This window comes from Primulina eburnea, chromosome 10 (assembly GCF_022965805.1).
Source record: "Primulina eburnea isolate SZY01 chromosome 10, ASM2296580v1, whole genome shotgun sequence".
Taxonomy (NCBI): Eukaryota; Viridiplantae; Streptophyta; class Magnoliopsida; order Lamiales; family Gesneriaceae; genus Primulina; species Primulina eburnea.
This window is the reverse complement of record NC_133110.1, coordinates 11,976,507-11,984,275: the sequence shown is the minus strand read 5'-3', so window position 1 is coordinate 11,984,275 and position 7,769 is coordinate 11,976,507. Positions and strand designations below refer to the sequence as shown.

The window sequence follows — 7,769 nt, the reverse complement described above, 5'->3', positions numbered from 1 at the left end:
CTTATGCTAGCAAAAAAAATTCACAGAACTTTAAAATCAATTTACGCACTTCATAAAGGCAAAAACCACTACAGAAAACATAAAGGGCTAACAAAAATCTTGAGTTGAAATATTTTAACCGTGAAACAGCGAAGATTATCGGTACAGAAAAAAACAACGGATTTCTTTCGTATTTACACCAAATTCAAAATAATTATTAAGCATGGAAGACTCGCCTGCGGAAAGCGGTGAAGGCTTAGGGTTTAAAGGAGACACCAATGCAGAGAATCTTGATTTGATGAAAAGTATTTTATATTGTGGAAAACAAATTATTCTAAATTAACTAAAATTCAATCATGCAAATTGGCTTCCGGATTGAGTGCAAAAACTTATGTGAGATGATATCACGAATCGTATTTTGTGAGATAGATCTCTTATTTGGATCTTCCATGAAAAATATTACTTTTTATGCTAAGAGTATTATTTTTTATTGTTAATATCGGCACGGTTGACCCGTCTCACAGATAAAGATTCGTGAGACCGTCTCACAAGAGACCTACTCCTGATTGAGTATACAAATACACACACAACACACAAAATTATGATATCACATAAATAAAAAAACAAAATCTTGATATTATATTAAAAAATTTAGAAATAATTTTTATATGATTTTCTTATAATTAACTAGAATAATTACTTAAATATGATAGTATTTTATTATTTTAAATTTATGAAATTGTTAGAGATGATATCATATTTTAAAAGATTAATTTGGTTTATAAACATAAAGAAATATTTATTAGCATATTATAATTATAAGCGAACCACAAAATTTATAAAAATAGGCTTTGGCGATATTTTTTATTAAACAAAATAAAATATTTTATCATTTGTTTGAGCTGATTTTTGTTACATAAAAATTAGATAATGACATTAAATTTAATTACTTCAGGTCTCTTAATGTTTAATAATACTAATATCATTGTGCATGCAATTATTTGATTAGAGTTTCATTAATTTTTAGATTAAACTATGAAGATTGATATTGAAAATATTAATGATTCTTTTGTTATAGTTTGGAATTATTATTTAGATAATGAAAAGGGTAAGGCGACGGTTTTAACGACGGTTTCGCGATCCGTCACGGAGGCTGCGTCGCATTCTAGAAGCGACGGTTTTTCAACTCCCGTCGCTTATAGAGACGATTCTTTGGAAGAAGACCGTCGCTATTGTTGCGGCGGTTTTAAGAAACCGTCGTTAATATTAAGCGACGGTTTATACAAAACCGTCGTTAATATTAGCGACGGTTTCTTACAATCCGTTGCTATATTTATCGATGGTTTTTAAAAAAAACCATCGTTTAAGAAGCGACGGTGTTTATCAATAAAATCCATAAAAAATAACTACTACGCAAAATTTAAAATTATGTATTAAATTTTCTGTAAAAAAAAAAACTTTAAAACCTGATTTGCGCGAAGATATGCAGCTTCACGTAATGCTGGAAGATAGCACCGACGAGGAAATCTACGAAATAAATAGGAAAAAATGTTAGTAAAAAATAAAAAAATCGAAACTTCGAAAAATTTGATAGAGTTTCGCTACTACCTGAGATAGATGAAAAATCGTTCAAGGTAATGTTCGCGAACCTCGGTATATATAGAATCCTAGCGACGGTTTTTGCCCAAACGGTCGCTATATAGCGACGGTTTTTTCGTAAACCGTCAGTATAATAGCGACGGTTTGGCATATACCGTCGCCGAACTAGATCGGCGACGGTTTGTTTATAACCATCGCGGATCTAGATGGACGACGGTTGATGCATAACCGTCGCTATTATTGCGACGGTTATCATAGCGACGGTTTTACGAAAACCGTTGCTTATCAAATTAAGCGACGGTTTATTTAAATTGTCGCTCTATAGCGACTGTTTTGATAAAACCCATCGTCTTTAAAATTAAGCGACGGTTGATTAAAAACGGTCGCTAACATAACGACGGTAGTACGGTTTGTGGAATTATCGCAATATTAGTGACGGTTGATATCGCTATTATAGCGACAGGTCGGGTGTTAGTAAATTGTCGCTAAATTTAATAGGTGGTGGTTTTAATAAAATCCGTCGCTATATAGCGACGGTTTAGGAAAAACCGTCGCTATAATAGCAACGATTTTATTAAAACCGTCGCTACGCCTTCCGTTTTGTTGTAGTGAACCGCGCTAGGAATGACAGTTGCAAGTTTATCCACTCTCAAATCCAAATCACGTTCTAATAACTTCACTACTCTATTCTTCAATTCTAAAGCCATCAATCTTTGTTCCTGAAGTAACAATCAATATCTCATCCAATAATCGGACAACATAAATCTTCAATGGCTTATGAAAAAACATGGTCTGAATCTCTTTCAGCCGATAAAAGATCATTTTTCACGAACTTAGGAATTTCTTAATTTGTCTTTAATAGTAATTCTTGAATTTCCTTATCAAACCCATTAAAGTAAAAATTGATCGACATCGAACTCAAGGCAGACTCTTGAGGCATACCCCTGCCTAAACAAACCACACCCAATTCAATGTTGACTATCTTACATTCAAACAACCTTTTTATCAAATCTAGAAATACCTTATCTTCAATTTTCTCACCCAGTATCAAAAACAACTTATCAATATGGCCAGAACTAAATAATTCACGATCAAATTTAACAATAAATCACCAACTTGGGTTCACCACCGAATTCTTTAAATACCAAATCGATGTGTGGCGGCCCAAGTTTGGCTTGTCATAGCAAAAGATAGCAAACCTAAAAACTTATGCATAAACCATAAAACTTGTTTGAACTCTCTCCAAAGTAACTCTTTTATTACACATATATCTAAATAGAACATATTTTTTAATGTTAGTTTTCTAATATATATATATATATATATATATATATATATATATATATATATAAAACATTCAAAACAACACTCAATTTTCCCACTTTTTTCTATTATATTTTTATGGAAAAGAATTTCGACAATGAAAATATAAGCTATAAACTTTACACACATTATTGTAGTTCTTCGCAGTGAAATTTGATGGATCTGACTGCTATAATGGCAGAGTATTTTTGGGAACTTAAAAGCATGAAATATCACTATATCAGTAACTATATCTTTTTTATTATTTATAATATTATATTATTATTTTATATAATATAACAATTTTCAGTCACACCATAAATTCAACATGTGTTTTTCGATTCGATCACCGGTCCGGTTATGAAGGTGATCCGGTTATGAAAATATCGAAGTATACTTTTGTTTCCAACATCAGTCACAGAAAAATTATGTTTCAACGTTTACGGTTGTTCCGATTAAAAATCACGCAGTTTCAACACAGTTACGAAAATTGTGCTTCCCAGATGACTACAAGATATTGTTGCACGTCCCCTCCTCAGGTTCTCATTCAAGAAATCTTCGTTATAGAATTATTCTATTCAACGTTTCCTTTCCTGTCGCCATTTATACACGGGTCTTGAAGTGGGACTAACCATTTCATCTTCGCGCAGTTTGCGTTTCTTACCCCTTTTCTGCACCAATGATGCATCAAAATGATTACCCTACAGCGAAACAAGGAAAAAATGAAGCGTATAACGTACTCTCTGAAATATTGATACCTTTAACTCTTTCTGCATAGACATATCCGTGTATATTTTCTCTAGATCTTTTAACCGTTTTTTTCTAGCCTCTAGCTCTCGATACGAAGAATCTGTCTTCCTGCATGTTGACCGTGTTTCTATACACGATTAAACTAAACTCCTCAACCACAAATTCTAGTCTAACTTCCTCGATGTAGAAGAGAAACAAAAGTAATATGAAGGCCTAAAGCCAAGGAGAGACTGAAAAGAAATTTGGAAATCAACCAAAGCAAAACTCATCAAAAGGAAAAGGATTTGTGAACGGCGGACAAATAACCAACTATTTGATTCGATAAAGTTATGTTCTACAAGAAACAGAAAAGTCATTTGGAATAAAACTAGATAGCCAATATCAAAGTAGAAAGATACAACATAGAAAAAGGATTAAATTTTAGGAAAATGCAGCAACGATTGCCAACAAGCAAGACCCTTTAGGGAATATGATATATAGTAGTTTATGATACAAAAAACGTCAGTTGGGTTTAAATTCTCTAGCACTTGTGCATCAATTCGATTTCTTGAACCAAAGTTCGTCAAGTGGCATGATGGAGAAAAGTATCATCCCCTAATTCCCATAAAATTTATACAAAGATACAGCACTCACAATGACGGGATAGTATTGATCTCTGGGAAAAAATAGAAGCCCAGTAGAAAGTCCAGACAAGACAAAAAAGACACACGGCCATAAATATTTATCATGCACGCATAAATGGAATTATAATTAACTCACATAGCATGCGATTGATATTCCCAATTGGTATATATTTGTGAACAACAAATCCAAAAAAGTTTTTGAAGAGAAAACTCGAACAATAGCAGGGAATACCAAAGAAGTAGAAATTGAAAACTAAATTCAATAAGAAAAATAAGATATTATGACAAGACGCCAAATATCACCATATTCAATCAACAAGTGAAGTATTGATAACTTAAAGGGGGTAAAGTATGGGTGGTGAAGAGACAAATGAAAGAGCTGTGAGGACAGGCAGACTAAAGCAAATTATTTCTGATTGTCAAGGAAAATTTGTAGTCCACTTCGTTTTTGCAATATAGCTTATGGATTGACGGTAATGATATCATTCGGTACTCGGTAGTGATCTTAATTGTGGGGAGGGAAGTAGAAACAGGTTATCAACCTGGCAATCCAATTTTGTAGGAGGCAATTGACTAAAAAAAATAGCTTTCAGTACCTCAAAATAACTTTAGGCAAGTCTTTAAAAGCTGATGGGTTCCTTTGTTCTGAATCTTTTTTGCATACTTCTCTTGCCTCCTCCCTAGAAAGAGAATCAACAGCCAGCCAACATACTTCATGAAACACAAAAATATCTACTAAGCTCAAAATGCTATACTACTGAGCAATATTTGCCCTGCACCATTTTATGCATTAATACTTTGTGTGACCAGTACATTACCACCAAATCACTGTCTTGGATGAAAAAAAAATCTGTCATTTGCAGACACACAAGTGTAAACATGGAATTCAAGTGATTCAGACATAAGTTCCAGAGAAGACAATCTCATTGCCCCTTGGTGTAACGTCCCGAAAACCGAAAAGTCCATGTGAACCTCATGATGCAAATTATTAAATTTATTTGTATTTTATTAAATTCTTTTAAAGCATAAAATGCATGTTTATTTCATTAATTTGTGTTTAATTATTTTTATGTATTTTATACATAATTCATGCATGATAAGATTAATTCATGAAATTCATGCATTAGGATTTCTAGATGCATTTCACGTTCGAACGAGGATCGGAGACCGGAGAATTTTCAGGAAAAACTATTTTATTTCACGATTTATTTTTGTAAATTAATTTAAATCATTTTTAAGTGTATTGTTTGAAAATGAGAAATTTTGGGTATTTTTACCCGCAGGATTTTAATTTTTAATGGTACTCAAATTTTATCGAATCGGGAGACTTTTTAATGGTTCAGTTAATATTTTCAAAATCATTTCAACACGACATATTTTTCGAGATTGTATTTGGATTTAATGGGCCAACTTTTAAGCTCGTTGGGCATAAAACTCTTTTAAGCTTTTAATTAAACAATTTAGGGCCCATTAGCCATTTGATTACTATTTAATTAACACTAAACCATTCTTTAACCTAAACCTAACCCTACCTTTCCCCCCACCAGCCGACACCCACTTGTTCATCATTATTCTCCATCGGTTTCACCATTTTCTGCTGAAGGTTCCATCGGCCAAGATCATTTCTTGAAGAAAAAAATATCTCCGGCAATCGTTCTTCGATCCCCTCGCGTCTATAACATCAAGGCACGCATTTGTACCATTTTGTTTATGCATCATGCACGATATATACATGCTGTTATGTGAGTATTTGTTTTGTGAAACTCTCGATCCAAGTAGGTGCATGGTTGGTTTTGGTTATTGCATGTATCTTTGCATTCCATGCTTTGAAACTCACGTTTTTCTGAATTCGGTGCAAAGGGCTGCGATCCTTGTGTGGTTAAGAGTTTCTGGTGTGTCAAGATGTTTGGCTTGGGGTTTAGTTGAGTGGTTGAACGCTGCTAAGGAGTGGTCGAGTAGATGGATTTCTGGGAGGGAGGCTCGGTTAGTGCATATATGGAGGTAGGGGTGGATTCGATGGCTTGAAGACCGATCCGAGGTCTGAACCAGGTTACATGGGGTCTGAACCGTGGCTGTGGAAAGGTCTGAAGGCTGCTGGTACGCCCTGGTATGGTTCAATCACGGGAAGGATCATGAACCGTGGGTGGCTCATTTTAGTGTGGGGCGATCATGAGTGAAAGGATTGGTGCATGGGGGTGTTTGCGTGGGTTGTTTGCGTCCAGGAGAGAGCTTAGATTAGTCGAGAGGTGATTGGTTGAGGGCTGGTTCGGTGGAGGAGGGTTGGCATGAATTTGGAGAGGTGAGCAAAGGGTAGACGTGGCTTGTGGAGAGAGATTAGTGTCAAATGATGTGCTGGAGTTCCAGCCGTGGGTTTATGAGGATGAGGTGATAATTTTAGGATCTTTTTAAAGTTTTTAAGGTGGGTTCAAAAGTTGGAAAAGATTTATTTGCGTTTCGAGTCGATTCGAATTAAAACCTGGACCCTGGTCCAAGTTTTAAAAAAAAACGAATCGATTAAGTTATAGTATGGGCTCGAGTTTTGCAACCGAGGTGAGATTTTTGGTCCTGGCAGCGTCCTGAGCACAAATCATGATATTTTAAATGTTCATGCATCACGTTTACGATTTTTACGCTATTATAATAATTATGGTGCATGCTTGGTTTAAAGGAATTAAGAGAGAAAAAGTGAGAAAGTGAAGAGCACTCTGTCTCCGCCGTGCCGTGTCGTTATTTCGTTTGTTTTCTGTCAAAACAAACCAAGGCATGTTTATATCTTCTTTCACTCTTCAATCAAGCCATATAGGTATTTTTAAATATCGCAAGTACATGATTTTAATGCAAGAAGATCGAAATTGTTCATATTTAATGATGTTATTTAATTATATCTCGAGCAAAATATTCATTTTGAGATTTATGCGATATTGCTTGTGGTCACTTTACTATCATGGGATTATTATTTCATCCGGTCGCCAGTTACCAGTCAGTTCAGTTCTCGGTCGTCAGTTACCGGTCCGGTCGTCAGTTACCGGTTAGTTTCACCCGGTCGCCAGTTTCCGGTCAGTTTCCCCCGGTCGTCAGTTATCGGCCCGGTCCCCAGTTACCGGTCAGTTCAGGGACCACTTGCGTAGACCATAATCTCACCAAGAAAACTATTACAAGTTATTTTATTATAGGGCTCCAAGGAGCAAACATTTTTACCATGATATTTTCAGTTCAGTTATGCACGTATTATAATTACTATTGAAATGATATTTTACGTTACACCTCATTACAGGATATTTTCACTTGCATGCGACTTTATTATTTATTTACTTGTTATTTACGATATATGCATGCTGAGTCTTTGGACTCACTAGACTTGATTGTTGTAGGTACTGATGAGGTCGGGGCCGAGGGCGGGGACCAGTGAGCTAGCTTGGGTCGGAAGTAGTGGAACCCGAGGACCTCATTTTTAGCATTTATTATTTTCCGAACTCAGTTTTTATCTGTTGATGAATTATTTTAAATTGATACTTT

The 7,769-nt window shown here is 35.0% G+C and overlaps 1 pseudogene; it reads right to left on the bottom strand.

The window, feature by feature from the left end:
- Positions 1–3,290: 3,290 nt before the first annotated feature.
- The window catches only part of LOC140803110 (probable U3 small nucleolar RNA-associated protein 11), a 49,789-nt pseudogene continuing 45,310 nt past the window's right edge, over positions 3,291–7,769 (bottom strand).